Below are 17,734 nucleotides of genomic sequence, written 5' to 3' on the forward strand. Positions count from 1 at the left end.
CCCCCAAGGGACTACTTTACCACTTTTGGCGTTTTTGCTTTTTTAATGTATGTGGAGTACATATCTATAGCCTATGTCCTTCTGCCACATTTCCCCTTTCAAATGGTGTATTGGGTGTAGTGATTGGTGCATTACTTTTGTAGTTTACCTGGCTCAAAGGTTTGTGTTCTCTCTTTATAATAGTAGTATAGATAATGGGCAGTAAGATTCACACCGTACTGGGTCTTTGTCTGGTTTGGGGAGTGTTATCAGTAACGCCTCTCATATGAAGCAGGTAACATGCCATCTTCGTAGGCAACCGCGTACATTTCAGCCAGGTGTGGGATTAGTAAGTCTCTAAATTCCTTATAAAACTGCCCAAGGAGCCCATCCATACCCGGAGCTTTGTTATTAGGGGGGGAATTAATCGCCTCTTTTATCTCATCATTAGTAATGTGATGGCAGAAATATTTACGATCTTCATCCGACAGCCATGCCAAGGCAATGCCCTCTAAATAGTGACATATCTCAGATGGGGAAGCAGTCAATTGTGCAGAATAGAGGCGGTGTGGTACACTCTGAGAAGCAATCTAGAATTGATGGGGTGTTATATGTGGGCTGGCCTTACGTATATATGATCTGAGTTATGTAAGTCGACGTGTGTGTGGGTCGAATTCTGGGTGAGAGCGTCCGCCCTGGTCTGCCCCCCTGCCCATACTTACGTGCAGTGTCTCTACGCAAAATATATTTTATCTCCGAATTTGCAAAGTCATGATAAGATTCCACCTTCAGCCTAATGTCTGCCGGCATCTTGTGGCCGCATATTCCGCCTCTAATTGTTTTATATCTTTTTCCACCATGGTCAGTTGCTGCTGAATGTCTTTTAATATGCCCGTGTGTTTACCAATACAGTGGCCCCTAATAGTCACCTTAAAGGCCTCCAACAGTGTCTTTGCACTACTGACAGTTCCTGCATTGAGGTCGAAGTACTCTATTATTGCCTGGTGCAGTTCAGAGCGAAAAACCTGGTCCTGGAGTGCCTCCTGTTGTAGACGCCACGTGAACTGTCTCGGGTGTGTGTAGGGATGGCAAGTACCAGTCGAACAGGTGCTTGGTCTGACAATGTCTTGGGCATGTGTTCTACAGAGGCAGTCCATGTGCAAATGTCTTGTGTGGCCAGCCAATAGTCTATTCTGGACCATTTGTTATGGGCTGTTGACATACAAGTGCTGTTTTTACGTCTTGGGTGTCTCAAATGCCATACATCTTACAGGGCACATTTGTCCATACCTTCCCTGAGCGTCTTTGCCACTTGCTTCCCATATCTTTTGTTACCCGTGGACCTAGAGGACAGCTGGTGGTGGTAGGGTGCGCAGTTTCGCCAGTACCTGCACAAAAAAGGATGGGTCATCATTATTTGGGCCATATGTTGTGACGATAGTTAAAGCAGTGCCTCCGAAGTTGCCGTGAACGATCACATACCTCCCCTGGTCATCTTTAATGGAGCTAAACAATGTGAAGAGGATACCACGCCTAATAAGAAGCAGCACTCCTCTAGCGTAAGTGGAGTAAGAGGATGCCCACCTCATACCTACTCTACCTTCTGTGAGGTCGGTTGGATGGGTTTCTTGGAGACCAGCAACATCCACCTTGTGATGATCTAAGTATGCAAGGACCTTACATATTTTCGCGGATTATGAAGGCCTCTTGCATTCCACGTCATGAATGTCAGAGATTGTGTATGTCTTTATCTATTATCCGTACTCAGTGTCTCGCTTATAATGGACTTGCCAGTATCTTGTGTGTGTGCCTCTGCTATGACAGGTAGTATATGCTATTCTAATGCTGACCAGGTTTTTCAAAATAACACCCTGCCCCCCCCCTCCCTCTCCACCTTTCCCGTTTCAGCAAAGACAAACCCAATAAACTTGTAGCTTACCCTACTCCCCCCTCCCATCCCCCAAACAAAAAATTAACTAGGCGTGGTGTACACAGGATGGGGGAGATGCCATTCCGATTGCCCTGTGAAAAAATTCACATGGGTGGTCGCTGTGTGAACATTTAGTCTTATGCACACCCAAGCCTGCAGAACATCAACTATAGAGCTGGATTTATTATTAACAGCAATGAACACCTTGTGTCCTGGACATACAGTGCATGTTCCTATATATAACATTCAAGCAGTGCTACATTGGTTATTTCACTGTGCCCTCGGTTAGCACTTATCCTCCGGATGCGTCATCAGGTACCGTCCTTCTCGAGTTCTTAGGTATTAGTGCACAGTCTCTGGAAAGTATTGTTGCTTCCTTCAAAGGTAGCGCTCTCTGTGGTGCCCCAATTAGTCCATTGCACACTGTAATCATCAAGTCCCCTTCCTGATGCTGTCCTGGCAGTCTGTGGGTCTCTCGTTGTATTTCTTAATCACATCCGTGGTTAGTAGCAGTTCAGTGAGTGGCGGTCCGTTATTTCACTTCGGATGTAGAGGCCTGTTCTTACGGCCCTCCCCTCTGTGATTTCCTGCGTGTACTTTGGGATCCTTTCTGCTGCAGGAACTTGAGCAAGTTTTTCGGATTACTATAGATAGTGGTCTTCCCTCCGTCTGTTACCCGCAATCTGGCCGGGTAAAGCATTGCTTATGGGATATTTTGGTTGCAAAGTTTCTTTTTTACAGGCACAAACTTCTTTCTCGCCTCCTGGACAAGCGACGTAAAATCCGGGTAGATAGATATGTCCATTCCATCGTGTTTCAGGCTGCCCAGTTCCCGTGCCATACGGAGTGCCGCTTCTACGTCCCTGTAATTTAATAGTTTCGCTATTATCGGCCGTGGTCTTGCCCCTGGTGGTGGCGGCAGAGCTAGTGATCTGTGTGCTCTTTCGATGATAAAGACATTGGAGAAGGTCTCCTTCCCCAGGAGAGTTATGAGCAGCTGTTCAACGTATCGCTCCATAGGTCCAGTGCTTGTTGTCTCTGCTATTCCCATTAGGTGTACGTTATTATGACAGGAACGCGCCTCAATGTTTTCAGCCTTTGCCATTAATGTTGCCAAGCTGTTGTCCATTTTCCCTTGCCTGGTTTCTATTTGATGCTGGGCATCTTCTGCTTCAAAGATGCGGCGTTCCGCCATATCAATCCGTTTCGTGTGCTTGTCTAGGCGCTCAGACATGCGGTTCCACTCTATAGGTTAAAGAGTCTATTTTACCATTGATGTTAGAGAGGGAATTTTGTATGAACGAGAACATGGCCTGCACATCGCTATTGGTTACTCCACTCTCAGCTCCGTCTGCTGGCTGTGTGGACTGTTGTACATCCGGGCTAGTCTCAGTTGATTTTTTCGACTATTCGAAGTTGAGTTGGGTTGGTTCCTGTCACGTTTGCCAATGGTGCGACCTTAGGAGAAACCCAGTATCATCCTCCAGGTGTAGTCCGTATGTTGTGAGTACTGCTTGGGTTTAGAAGAGTCTCAGACTGTTCCTTTGTCCGCTGGGTTGAGAGTCAGCTATTCCCGTTCAGGCAAGGTTGACAGGCATTTGAACAGCTAAGTTTCGTCAGGGGAGCCGCAGTTACACTTTAGTGGGGTGAACTAATCGTGCGGGTGGGTATCCCCATTGACCACCCATATTCGACAGCACAGAAATTGGAATTCCTGCTCACAGCATGCGCACTGCACAGGCCCTATTGTAGCTGCGCTGTGCGGCAATATCGGTGGGAGCGCCCACCGGGGTGTCACAAGCAGTCACAGTGCGTGGCACAAATTCAGCTTTTTTATCCCATGCAGGCTGCTGCTGGGCTATAGTACAGTGTCTAACTGGCTGATGCAACCTTCATTCGTCCCAGTCTGCCAGCAGAATCCCCACGCTCTTCGCTGCAAAGTGCAGTTTAGGGCAAATATTGCGTGCACAGGGCCACAGCGGGGCTGACCTCTAGAAAATTCCGCTGTCTCTCTGTTGCACTCCGACTCCCCAGCAGTGCAGAACTCAGGCTTATTCTGTTTTCCCCGCAGGTATACCAGAAAGCACAGCCCGCCGTTACTTTGCAGGCGTCCCCTGGCCGTATTTAAGTGTCCTCCTTTGGGCAGTAGTGCAATGTCTGGTCCCGACACACTGAATCCCAGCGTCCCACAGCAGCCGTCCCGCCCCCCCAGAGCACTCTCCGGCACCCAACTAGACATGCAGCCGGGAGCTCCCACTCAGCGACGCTCTCACCTCCCAGTGAGCAGGGATCCCGGTGCCGAGTACTCTGCTTCAGGTCGACTCGGGCCGCCCCTCAGGTGAGCCGCCTCAGTCCGAGGGTGGTTGGTCTGCTGTGCGCTTGTTCTTTCTGGGGTAGCACAGACCTCAATCACAGCAGGACAGCCACTGCTGCCACACATGCTCCACGCTGTAGTGTCCGGAGACACAGTGGGGAAAGGAAGGCCTGGGCCGCAGAGTGGGGCCTAACTAGTACTGTGAATAACCACGCACACACTGTCTGCTAGTTAGGGCCAAAGACCCCGAGCGGTCTTCCGGCCATTTATTTATACCCAGGGGCTACCCCGCCCCTGAGGTGTATGCGTGCGTGTGTGCGTACGTGAACGGGCCGGGTGGCTCCGTTACTACATCCCTCCAAACTCACAGATCAACAGTCCCGGCCATGGGTTGTTTTGACTAGTCCATATTCCATGCATAGTCTTTCAGTCTCTGGCTGGGAGTTGGATTAGGCCGCAGGCTGGCTCTCCGTATTTTCCATCTCCGCAGGTCGCTCAGGGCGATGTTGGGTATCACTCGAGGTGCTCTCCGGACTGATGGAATTGCCCGGTTCAGGTCTCGGTGAAATCATTCTTTCCTCTTCTCGTGGGACCGTTGATGACTCACTTTCCACTGGCCCATGATCCCCGTCTTCAACACCATCAGATGCAGAGTCGGTGTTTCCGCCTTCATGAGAGACAGGCTTGAACCACGACACGTTTCTGGTCACGGCTCTCGTGCCTCTGGATGCGGATATCATGGTGCCGTGTATGTTCACGATTTCCCACACTTCTGGTTCAAACGCAGGGTCATATTTCGAATGTCTGTATCTATTTTTGAGGACCACTCTGTCGCCGACCACTAGCGATCTGGTCTGGGCTCTCCTGGCTCGGCTGGCTTTGTCATTTGTGCGCCTCCGTCGGTCTTGAGTGGCGCTTTGGTTCATCTCCGGTGGGCACCATGCTGGTGCAGTCGGCATGCAGTCCCTTGGCACTTTCTTGAACACCAGGTGTGCAGGAGCACAGCGTGTGGTTGAGTGGGGTGTTTGTCGATACGCGCTTAGGAATCGGGATAGGCATTCTTCTGCATCCTCTTTTCTTTCTACCCCAATCTGCAGCACGCGATTCAGGGTCCTCATAAACCTCTCGACCTCCCCATTTGCCTGGGGCCATTGTTGGGTAATTTTCCTATGGTGGATGCCACAGGCGGCGAGGTAGGCCTGGAAGTCCTTTCCCTGGAAGGGAGGACCGTTGTCCGATCTCATCTCTTCTGGCAGGCCCATCATGGCGAACACCTTTTCCAGAGCTTTTTTCACGTGTGCGAACGCCGTGGAGGGCACTACTTCCACGATGGGGAAACGGGAGGAGGAGTCAATTAGGACAAGGGTGTGTCGTCAATCCGGAAAGGATCCGAAGTCCACGCTGACTTTCGACCATGGTTCATGGCATGGTTCTTCGGTTATCACGGGGTGAGGAGCCGGGTCTTGGCTTGTTATGGTGCACGAGTGACAGTTGTTAACCTCATTCTCTACCGCGGCATCCATGCCGGGGAACCATACTTTACTTTGTAGTCTTCCTTTTGTCTTCGACACACCTTGGTGCCCTTGGTGAGCTAGACGCACAACCTCTTTCTGTAGCTTCGAGGGTATCACTATCGCTGTTCCGCGGAGGACCACTCCATGAGGTCCAACACTCAGCTCGCTTTGGGCTCTCCACACCTGTTGCCTTGACAGCTGTTCTTCGGGTGTGAGGGCGCTAACTCCGTCTAGGAAGTGCTTCCAGTTCCGATTTGACAGCGTGGCTTTTACTTTGAGGAGACACTCATCTTCATCTGTGGCCTTACCGATGTCTTCCAGTGTGAGGGCTGTCGGGCAGGCCTCCTGAGAAATCATCCTTACATACTCCTCGACTTCCTCCGTGTCTACCGCTGCCTGAGCTGAAGTGTCGGTTCCGGGGTGCCGTGGCAAGAAGTCCGCGGGGTTATCTGCTCCAGGCCGGTAGATGACCTCAAAACGGTATGTCTGAAGTTGGACGGCCCATCTCTCGATCCGGGGGGAGCCAGCCTGGCCGTTCCTGCGAATAAAGGCACGAGGGGTTTGTGATCGGACACGACCTTGAATTCGTGTCCATACAAGTAGAGGTGAAAATGCTGGAAGGCTCATTTGATGGCCAACGCCTCACGTTCGATTTGGGCGTACCTCATCTCCGTCGCAGTTAACGCTCAGCTTGCATACGCTGTTGGTACCCACTTGCGTGCTTCTGTTTCCTGCATGAGGACAGCCCCAAGACCAACGGGGCTTGCGTCCACAACAACTTCCGTCTGCCGGTGCGGTCTGAAGTAGGCCATGACTTTGTCGTCAATCAGTGCAGCCTTGATCGCTGTGAAGGCTTCGTCTTCCTTGGCAGTCCACGCCCATGGCTGGCCCGACTTGGTGAGGACACGTAGTGGCTCGGAGAGGGACGCCAGACCAGGGATAAAGCGGCCACAATAAGTGGCCATCCCTAGGAAGCTCCTGACTTCCATGGCCGATGTGGGTTTGGGTGCAGCTCGAATGGCTTCGGCTTTTTTCGGATCGACCTGAAGTCCCTCCCTGGAGAAAATATAGCCGAAGAAATCCACTGACTCTCTGTAAAAGGAGCACTTGTACCTGTGTAGAGTGAGGCCGTGATCAGCGAGGCGTTGCAAGGTGGCTTGGAGGTGGGTATGGTGTTCCTCCAAGGTTTTGGAGAAGACGAGGATGTCGTCACTCAAATTTATGACTCCTGGTAGTCCTGAGAGTGTTTCCCTAATAGCATTTTGAAAAACGTCGGCTGCCGACGACACACCGAAGCTCAGACGCTTATACCTCCGGAGTCCGACATGAGTGGAAAAGGTAGTGATGTTGCGACTGTCCGGGTGGAGTTCGAGCTGGTGATACCCGGCGTTGAGGTCCAGCTTCGAGAACCAACGGGCACCGTTGAGGTCCGCCACGATGTCGTCCATAGTGGGCGTCAGGTGCCTTTCCCTCTTCACTGCTTTGTTGGGGAGACGCATGTCCACGCACAGGAGTATGGCGCCCGGCTGTTTCAGCTTTTGGGCGATCACCAGAGGTGACACCCATGGTGTCGGGCCCGACACCTTTTCGATAACACCCAGTTCTTCTAGTTTCCGCAGCTCCTCCTCCACCTGCGGCCGCAGGTGGAACGGTACTCTTCGGTGTCTGAGGGCCGTTGGTCGGACAGTTGGGTCTATGTGCAATTTGAACGTTTTTCCTTTTAGACAGCCAAGTCCTTTGAATAGGGCTGGGAAGTCCCGCAGCATTGCATCCGCATGCAGCTCATATACCTGCAGAGCGAAGAATACCAATTGGAGGTCCTCAGCCGTGTGGCAGCTCAGAAGCGTGCCGTGCCTACCTCCGGTAACATGGAACTTGGTCTTGACTTCATGGTCGTTGCAAGCGGCTACCACCTCAATCACTCCTCTCAGCGGAAGTGGGTCGTCACTGTCATAGGTGTAGATTTTGGCCCTCGATGGTGACAGTGGCGGGCGCGGTGACAATAGTTCGTATTGAGTGCTATCCATCACATTTACTGACGCCCCGGTGTCAATGAGTGCCTGCACAGGTGAGCCGGCAATGGAGATTTCGCACATCGCGGTGGTCTTCTTCTTGAGCCTTCCCTCCCCACGAAGGAGACAAAGAAAACGTCCTCTTCATCATCATCGAGGCGGAATGCCGATCTGGAGGCATCGCTGCATGGGCCTGGATCATCCAAGGAGAGTTGCCGCACGGCCTGTGCGGGGCTTTTCCCGCCTGAACCAGGGCGGCGGTTGCCGCTGCTGCGGCACACCTTCGCGAAGTGGTTCATTTTCCCGCAGTTAGAGCAGACCTTGCCCTTTGCAAAACATTTTCCTCCGGCGAGATGGTCCATGCCGCAGTTCCCACAGGAGTTCCGAGAAGAAGTTTGTGAGGTCCCTCTTTGGGGTTGTGGCCGACGCCGAATGGCGTCCACGCGTTCTTCCTTGATTTGAGGGATTTTTGTGGGCGCGCCAGGCCGGATGAGGGCCGCCTGCATCTCATCAGCCCTGGCGTGGACAGTTCATGCGATCGTGCAAGAACGAGGATTTCATCCAGGGAGATCCTTGGCTGCCTGAGGATGAGGCGTCTAAGTTGCACCGACCGGCACCCTTGGATCAGTTGCGCCGGTATCTCTTGGTGCTGGTCTGGGAGTTCGCAGGCTAGGGCCAGCTTCCGCAGCCGTGCGTAGAAAGAGTCAATGGGTTCCGTTTCGCCCTGTCTTGCCTGGCGTAGTTTGAACCATTCGTAGTCAGGGTTCACCCTGGGGTCGAAGTACAGGTTTAATGCTCTGACCGCGGCGTTGTAGTCATGGTCACCACGGTCACCACCCCGATCCGGTAGTGTCTCAAAGAGCTCGTAGAGTTCATCACCGCCATAGCACATGAGCAGGGAGCGTTTAACCTTGCCATCGGTCTCCCGGACGCCGACGAAGTAGTGTTCCAGCCTCCCAATCCATAGACGCCATCTTGCCGCAGCCGTGGGTGGATCTGCAAGTTCGCTAAATGGAGGAAGGGGCGCTGCGAGGCCATGCCCAGGGGGGGCTAGCGCAGCGGCCGCTGCAATGCCAGGGGCCGGTCCAGCGGCTTGGGGTGGCACAGTGGCAGAAGGACCTGTGGGAGGCAGCGTCTGGTTTTGCGCGGGGGCGCAGCCGCGGCACCGCCATCAGCGGGCTGCACGTTCATGGTCGTTGGCGCGGGAGCACGTGGAGGAGTCCCGTGATGCAAGGCCAAGACGGGCCTGAAGGGGCAGGCACGATGAGGATCAGGCCCCACGTGACAGAGGAAGTGGCGCTGAGTCCCCGGTCCGTGTGTGGCAGGTGGGCACAGTCTCAGTGTAGCAGGACCGCCAGGAAGGGGCTCTGGTGGCCGTGGCAGCAATCGTGGTCTCAGGCGCGCAGGAGCAGAAGCGTGGTTGAGGGCCAAACACACCCCCCGATTGAATCTCGCCGTCCGCCTGATGCGTGAGCAAACGCAGGGCTCTTCTCAGCGTCCGTCCGCCTGATGCGTGAGGTAACGCAGGGCTTCAGCAAACCGGTGCGGTGTGCGCATGCGCGAGCCGAAGCTTCTAGCGCGGCCGCCAAGGACTGGGCGCGAGGGCCGAAAACCACCCCCCGAGGCGCCGGCAGCAGAGAGGAGAGCACACCGATGTCACAGGTGGGCACACGCCGTGCAGGGGGACGGATGCAGGCGTGCACAACGGTGGGTCGTGGGAGGGTCAGGCGGAGTGGCGGGTCGCAGACCGCAGCCCCAGAGAGGCGCAGGTTCACCTGGTGCACCACGGCCTGGCGCAGTCTGGAAGGTGTGCACACGTGGCAGTGCCAGCGCTGGGGGCCCGTGCATGCAGGGCCCGGGCGCACTCGCAGACGCAGGATGACAGGCACCGCTGTGTGGCGAGGCGTGGGTGAAAGAGACCGCCTTGTCGCCAGTGTAGTGTCCGGAGACACAGTGGGGAAAGGAAGGCCTAGGCCGCAGAGTGGGGCCTAACTAGTACTGTGAATAACCACGCACACACTGTCTGCTAGTTAGGGCCAAAGACCCCGAGCGGTCTTCCTGCCATTTATTTATACCCAGGGGCTACCATGCCCCTGAGGTGTATGCGTGCGTGTGTGCGTACGTGAATGGGCCGGGTGGCTCCGTTACTACACACGCCACAGTCAGCCGCTGCGCAACCCCGTGGCTTCACCTCTCGATCCCAGTCGTAGCCCCACCTCCTCAGTTTGCCCGAGTCACTCCACAAGCAGTTCCGAGCCGACTCAGGTAGCAATAAAGGGGTCCGCAGGTAGCCTCAATTTTCTGGGGATCTTATTTCATATTTGTAGTCTTCTACAGTCTCAGTGAGTGCAGGATAGTTGCAGGATATTACCTTGACCGAAGGAGCTCGCTCAAGAAGCAGCCATCTTCGATGTGACTAGCTACGCCCCCGCACAGTCACACATAATGGTGTCATAACCAGAGTCTTTTCCAACTGCATGTGTGACCTTATCCCAAATCCAGCCTCTTGTGGGTAGTAGTAGATATCATCATCCTGTCAAACTAGGTCCTTGGTCCATACCATTGCAACCTGATATCATCAAATGGGATGTCCACATGGAATGCATCACTACCTATCCACACAAGGCCCTGCAATCAGCAAATGGTCAGGTGTCCTTAAACCACAACATGTAGAACTGCTGGGCACCTGCTACAGCTACGTTTTAGCAATATGTGACTACCAAGAAAATGTGACATGGAAGTGCCCATTCCACACTGTTCACACTTCCCAAGTGACACTTTCACTTGGGAACTGCCAGATGATGCAGTTGAAAGCTGCTTATGAGTAGCTTAGCTAGGTGTCACATGTAGTACAGAAGAGTTGGATGGAGAGAATGTGACTCCAAGTGGTGTGCTATTTCAGCAAAAAGAAACATTGTATAGGAGTCTGCCTAGAGACATCCCCAGTCAAGATTGGGTAATGTGAGCACACCTTTTTCACATTGCAATAGTCAATGCCATTAGAATACTGAAAGTACAGGAGGCACAGGAAATATCCAGTCCATAAACAGGTCTTACTTGTGTCCAGAAAGGAAGGGAATACACTATACCTTTCTTTTCTCGCAAACACAAATACCAATGTACTGCTGAGTGCTGACACACAAATATGACCCCAAAATGTCAGCATGTCACTCCCTGATACATGTCGCCAGCCACAGAATGACCCTCCACAAATGCACATGTGCACCACACCTAACTGAATAACGCTTCTCAATTACATGCAAATTCACATTGCCAAATAGTACTGGAAGTCTTCCAAGTATGTGAGTAATTGCCTCAACAATTTGGCCTGACTATTGACATCCATCAATGTCATTGGGTATGTGTGACTCACCCACCCATGTCTACACACCCCTGTGCTTGGTTACATCTACTCTGTATACCTCTCAAGGAATACTATTGTCTTGTACACATTGACCAACACATACAAATGTGACGCAATCAGAATGAAAACCTTGTAGACCCTCAGATCATGTATGAAACAGTTGTACATATAACAGTACAACACATAAAGGTACACATGCCAGCATGTAGGCATCAATACAGATGGCACCAGTGGTGTTGGCCATCTCATGATACAGTACAATCCACACTTTCCACAGGGAAGTAGTGCTCAGTGTCTGCATCTGGAGGGCATTGTATGCCATGCCACAAGTAAGTGTCCACCATCACATGAGACACGGTAGTGAGGGAGCATCACTCCAGACATAAGGATGACAAGTGGACTGTTTGGCACCACTGTCACAAATGTCATCAAAAGATAAAATAGGTGAGCTGTGACATTAGGCAACCATGTGGATGTTCAACTCTACTCTGGAAACTGACATTTGACAGTGTAGGAGAGTAGGTTCGGCTTTTTATAGTTACCCCCACGTTTTGCTGATGTTTCACTGTTTTTGACCTTGACTGGCTAGGATCCTGCTGTCCAGGACCCCAGCCTAGCTGTTTTCTACTCTAAATTGGTTGCATGTACTTTAGGTACACTCCAAATTGGATTCTGGGGTACCCTTATAAGTCCCTAGTATATGGTATACTATATACCTAGGGCATAGGTACCCCAGAGGCATCCCAGGGGCTGCATCATGTATTATGCCACCCCTGGGAGGCCATTCAAAATGACACAACAGGTCTGCTACTGCAGTCAGTGTAAGGTGGTGCATGTACCCCTTACTTAGATATAGGTTCACTATAACTACCTTATATCACTTCACATATAAACCTGTCAGTCACCCCTATGGCAGGCCTTATCGATCCTGAAGGCAGGGTGCTGGGTTTTATGTGAGACGGTGCCCATGTATGAGCAGAGCCCCTCTGCTGCTTTCGGAATCTATTCTCCAGGGTTGTTCTGTGATGCAGCCAACCATATACTTTTTTTTGTAAAAGATTTTTATTCATTTCCATTCCAACAAAACAGGAAAACAATTTTGTACATAAAAAAGTAGTGTAGCACATCACTTCATCACCATAAATACCATCAATTATTGTAAAGTCACAATTTTCCAATCTTTCAGCATTAGAAACCGGGCCCCGTCTATCCACCCTCGGGTCTTCATACTGCATCCGAATCTGAGACATCATCATCTAGGTCCGGTGGTGGATCACAGATATCACCCCTATATTTATTCCACGTCCCCCAAATTTTACTCCACTTTTTAGGGCATCCCCTACTACTGAATACCGCCCTCTCAGCTATCATGGGCACATCCATGTCCCTTCCCCACGCTGCAAGAGATGGCACCTCCGTCCCTCCCCACTTTTGTGCTACGTTCCTTTTGGCAACCATAATTCCTAGTGTTACCCAACTCTACCCATAATGTGTGAGGTCATTCGGCTCCCATATATTTAATAAACATCGTCTTGGCTCCGGCATAAGCGATACCCCCTCCGGTTGCGATAAAGTTCTCATTACTTGTATCCAGTATCCCATTATTCTAGGACAATCCCATATGGTATGAAAAAAGGTTCCCTCGTCCCCGCATCCACGCATGCAGAAGGGGTGTTCTGCCCTCCCCATCTTGTGTAAGGTGTGTCTAGTGTAGTATGACCGGTGTAGGATGCGGAGCTGCACTAGCCTGAGGCGTGAGGGTAAGCCCACCTCTCTTGGGGATGCCAATGCTTCCTGCCACTCTGAGTCATCAATATCACCAATGTCTTGAGACCATTTATCTCTCAGGGGTCCCGTCGGGTCGGTCAGGTTATTCACTAATTTACGGTACGTAAGGGAGGTGGTCTTCTTCGGCATGTAATCAGTCAACAACCTATCCTCCATAGGGGATGCCTCCGGAACCTCGGAACCGGGTGGTAGTGCTGTCATCAGGGCATGTCTTATCTGTGTGTACCGGAACACTTCTGAGGGGGCCAATTCGTATTGTTGCTGAAGACACTCAAAGGAGACTATCTCTCCTTCCTGCCACATATCTCCCACTGTGGATATCCCAATATCATCCCATCGATCAAATCCCTTACTATTCTGAAGTCTGCCTAGCCGTTTCGTGTCCCACAGTAGAATGAGCTGGGTCAGTACCCCTCGCCATCCTAGTTTGGCCTGGGCCATATGCCACAACACAAGTGTATGACGCAGTGGTCCGAACAGTGCTAATGTCATTTTTTTGTCATATAGGGGAGTAAGCATATCCCTCATGCCAAGTTGCGCTCTGTCTGCCTTAAATGCCGGATTCGACTTTGGGAAATGTACCCATTGATTAATCACTTTCAGTTGTGCCGCCCAATAATAAAGTTGTATATTGAGGAGCGTATCCCACCATCGTACCATCCGCGCACCAACTTGGCTTGCGCAATACGTGCTGGTTCATTACCCCACAGAAGGTTAGAGACCTGCGCCGAGATAGCCTTAAAGTAAGGTGGCAGCACTGGGTATGGCGTATTCTCCAAAACAAATAGGAATCGGGGTAGGGCCATCATTTTGAAAAGTGCTGCCTTCCCTAATAAGGTTAGTGGCTGTGTTCCCCAGTGACGTACGAACTCTGGCTAGTTCTAGCGGTGGCTGCAAATTCTTATTAAAAAATTCCCCAGAGTAGGCAGTGACGTAGACACCCAAATACTTAAATGTACTTCCCGCAATCTTAAGCGGGAAACTTTCAGGAAGATGTGGCAGTGGGCCATGCAGCACATACAGTATTGACTTAGACCAGTTTTTGGTGTATCCAGACGCCTTACCGTAAACCGCACATACATTTAGGAGGGTGTGGGAGCACGGGCTTAACAAACAGGCGTGAAGGCTGTATATATGATCCAAAAGGAAGTGGTTTATTTGTAGTAACAGGAATATTCAATGATACAGAGGGTCTATTGTCCTGGTCTTCTTCGGAACTGCTAGACGGACGATGTGTGGCCAATCCTAGATGTTCCCAGCTCCTCCTCTTCGGACTGGAAGGGGTCTCCCCAGAGGCTCATAGAAGAGAAAGATAAATGGAGCCGTCAGTCACTCTGTAAAGTTTGGGTCATAAACTATACCAGTCACCACACCGTAAGTGAAGGGAAGCTGAGTCACGGAAAGAATGTGCTCGGATGAGGGAGGGTAGGAAATAATGAAAACAATAGAGCTGGAAGCTAACAGTTTCCGTAGGCTTCCGTGGTTGGATAACAAAAGAGGGACTTTAAGGTGATGCCAAGAATATGCAGTCTTATATGCTATATAGATCCCTACAGCGGTTTACGGGTACAATAACTGGGCAAAAATGAAACAAAGCACTCCAGTATCCGGTCTCTACCCGCTACCCTCCTCTACACACCTCCCGACTCCCAACTCCCCGGTCTACGCCCCACTCATCGGCTCCGCCGCAACTCTCGTAGAGAGTTGCGGCCGCTCTCCAGCCTCCCCCGGCGGGTACCACCACTCCTCGGTCCACCGGTCTCCCGACTCGTCGTCCTCCTGGTATACGTCAGGCCCCGTCTCCTTCTGGAACTCCACGGCGTCCTTTCCAGGCTCTCTCCGACGTTCGGCGTCTCCTCTCCCTCCTCGTCTGTCCTCGCTCTTGCTGGTCCAAGCCTCTTGGGTTCCTTCCCTTTTTACTGGTTTGTCCTGTTTACTTCCCGGGTCCTTTGTGTTGACTTCCGGGTTATATCCGGGTTTCGTCTGTGGAGACTGAGTACACAGGAATGTCAGTCGGCCTGTCCTTACTTCCTTCAAGTCCCAAGATGCATTGGGTGGTAGCAATGGTGTTGCAGGTTCGTTCCGGTCATGAACTCCAGACGTAAGGCTGCCGTCTTCCTCACATCCCCTTTCCCTTGCTGTCTTTCTACTGGGGTTCTGACCGTGAGGAAATCTTGAAAAGTAATCCACATTGCCCTGTTCACTACCTTTCCTATGCTTGGTTTGGAATCTATAAGGCTGAAGCGACAAAAACCATCTGAGTACCCTTTCGTTGTTTCCTTTATTCCGTGCCAACCATTCTAGCGGGGCATGGTCAGTGTATATAGTAAATTCACGTCCTTCAAGATAGTATCTTAGGGTATCTACAGCCCATTTAATGGCCAAGGCCTCTTTTTCTATGGTGGCATAGTTTCGTTCCCTGGGAAATAATTTCCTGCTTATGTATAGTATAGGTCTTTCTCCCTGAGGTGTTTCTTGTGACAGGACTGCTCCTATCCCTTGATCCGATGCATCAGTCTGTAGAATAAAGGGGAGACTGTATTCCGGACTTATAAGAACAGTGTCATTGGTGAGAGATGACTTTAAGGTCTCAAATGCCTGCACTACATCCTCTGTTGGATATTTCAATCTTTCCTCTGTTTTGGCCGATTTCTGAAGAAGGTCAGTCAATGGTGCTGCAATTTGGGAAAACCGAGGTATGAACCTTCGGTAATACCCGAGTAGTCCCAAAAAGGCTCGGAGATCTTTTTTCGTTTGAGGCAATGGTATTTCAGAAATGGCACTCAGTTTTGAGGTTTGTGGTCTTATTACTCCTTCACCTAACAGATAGCCTAAATATTTCACAGTGGGGGCTGCAAGATGACTCTTGGCAGGATTGATTTTTAAGCCATATTGTCTCAAGGTATGTATGACCCTGTATAGATGTACCATATGTTCCTCCCAAGAATCACTGTAAATAATGATGTCATCAATATATGCACCCGCATATTTCTCATGGGTTTGAAGTATTACATTCATGGCTCTCTGAAAGGTAGCCGGGGCTCCATCTAACCCGAAGGGTAACACTTTAAATTGATACAACCCATCTGGGGTGGAGAAGGCTGTTTTCTTTCTGTCTTGTTGTCATAAGGGTATCTGCCAATACCCTGTGCATAAATCCAGAGTACTGATGTACTTAGCCCTCCCTATTCTCTCAATCATGTCATCAACCCTAGGAAGGGGATAAGTATCAAACTCAGAGATTTTATTGACTTCTCTAAAGTCAATGCAGAAACGGACCGAGCCATCCGGCTTTGGTACGAGGACAATAGGCAAGTTCCACTCACTTACCGAGGGCTCAATAATATCCATCTGCATCATTTTTTGGACCTCTTCTTTAATCACCTGATGTCGAGCTTCTGGAATGCGATAAGGTCTAAGCCGCACTCATTTTCCTGGAGGTGTATTTATAGCATGTTCAAAGAAACCAGTCCGATCAGGGAAGGTCGAGAAAGTATCTTTGACCGGCTCTAGGGTGTGTACTAGATTGTTCTTTAACACCAAAGGTAAACTTTCATCTATGCATTGGCAGAACAGGGGTGACGCTACCTCTGTAGTGTTAACCTGGACTGGTATTGAGCCTTCCCATTTTTTTAATAAATTCCCGTGGGGTTGATGCCCGTACAACAATTCAAAGGGAGAGTATCCGGTACTCCTTTGTTCCTTACATCTAATGGCAAATAAGGCAAGAGGTAACATGTCTTCCCATTTCCTGGATTCTAGTGCTAGGAGTTTCTTGAGGGTGGCTTTGATAGTTGCATTATACCTTTTGACTAACCCATCCGTTTGGGGATGATAAGCCGCCGTCCGGAGTTGTTTTACCGCTAACAGTTCACAAACCGGTTTCATCAAACGGGACATAAAAGGGGTCCCTTAGTCCGTCAGAATCTCTTTTGGGAATCCCACCCTAGAAAAAACGGATATCATGGCTTTGGCTATGTTAGATGCGTCAGGCCTTCTTAGTGGTATCGATTCCGGAAATCTAGTGGCATAGTCAACCATGACCAATACGTAGCGACACCCACTACGAGATGGCAATAAAGGACCTATTATATCCATTCCCACCCTACAAAAAGGCTCACTTATAATAGGGAGGGGTTGAAGGGGCGCTCTAGGAGGATGGTACCTACTGTTTCGTTGGCATACTGGACATTCCTTACTATATTTTTTTACGTGTTGGTAAATGCCAGGCCAATAAAATCTCTCCATAATCTGTTTTTCACTCTTATCAACTCCAAAATGTCCTCCTAATAGATGGCTATGAGCTAAGTACAGAACCTTCTCTCGAAAAGGGCCAGGAATTAGCAACTGGGGATTCTGTGTGGGGCCTCCTTTCCCATATAACAAACCCTTTCGTTTGAAAAAAAAAAGGACCTACATTGTGAGAGTCCTCCTCTTCAAGGGCCTTGTTCCATGCTTCCTGTAACACAGGGTCTTCCCGTTGTGCTGCATGAAAGTTCCTATCAGTTTCCCATGGATTTTCGTCTACTATCACCGGCATAACTGCCCATCCTTTGCCTTTCTCTGCTCTTCTCTGTTTCCTGTTTTTCCTGTCTTTTGCTGGGGGCCACTCTTTATGTATGTCTTTTGCAAAAGGAGCAGTGTCCCACCAGTCTTCTGCTTCTTCCGGTTTTGTCTGTAATAACTGTGACAACTTCGGGTAGTCATTCCCTAGGATGGCTTGTTCAGGCAAAAGAGGGATAAGACCCACAGTCAAGGTGGTTCCTGGATCAGTAGCATGTTGTATTTGACCCTGTGTTGTGGGATAGGGTTTCACATCACCATGAACACATT

The sequence above is a fragment of the Lissotriton vulgaris genome, chromosome 10, assembly GCF_964263255.1.
Source record: "Lissotriton vulgaris chromosome 10, aLisVul1.2, whole genome shotgun sequence".
In the NCBI taxonomy this organism is placed as follows: Eukaryota; Metazoa; Chordata; class Amphibia; order Caudata; family Salamandridae; genus Lissotriton; species Lissotriton vulgaris.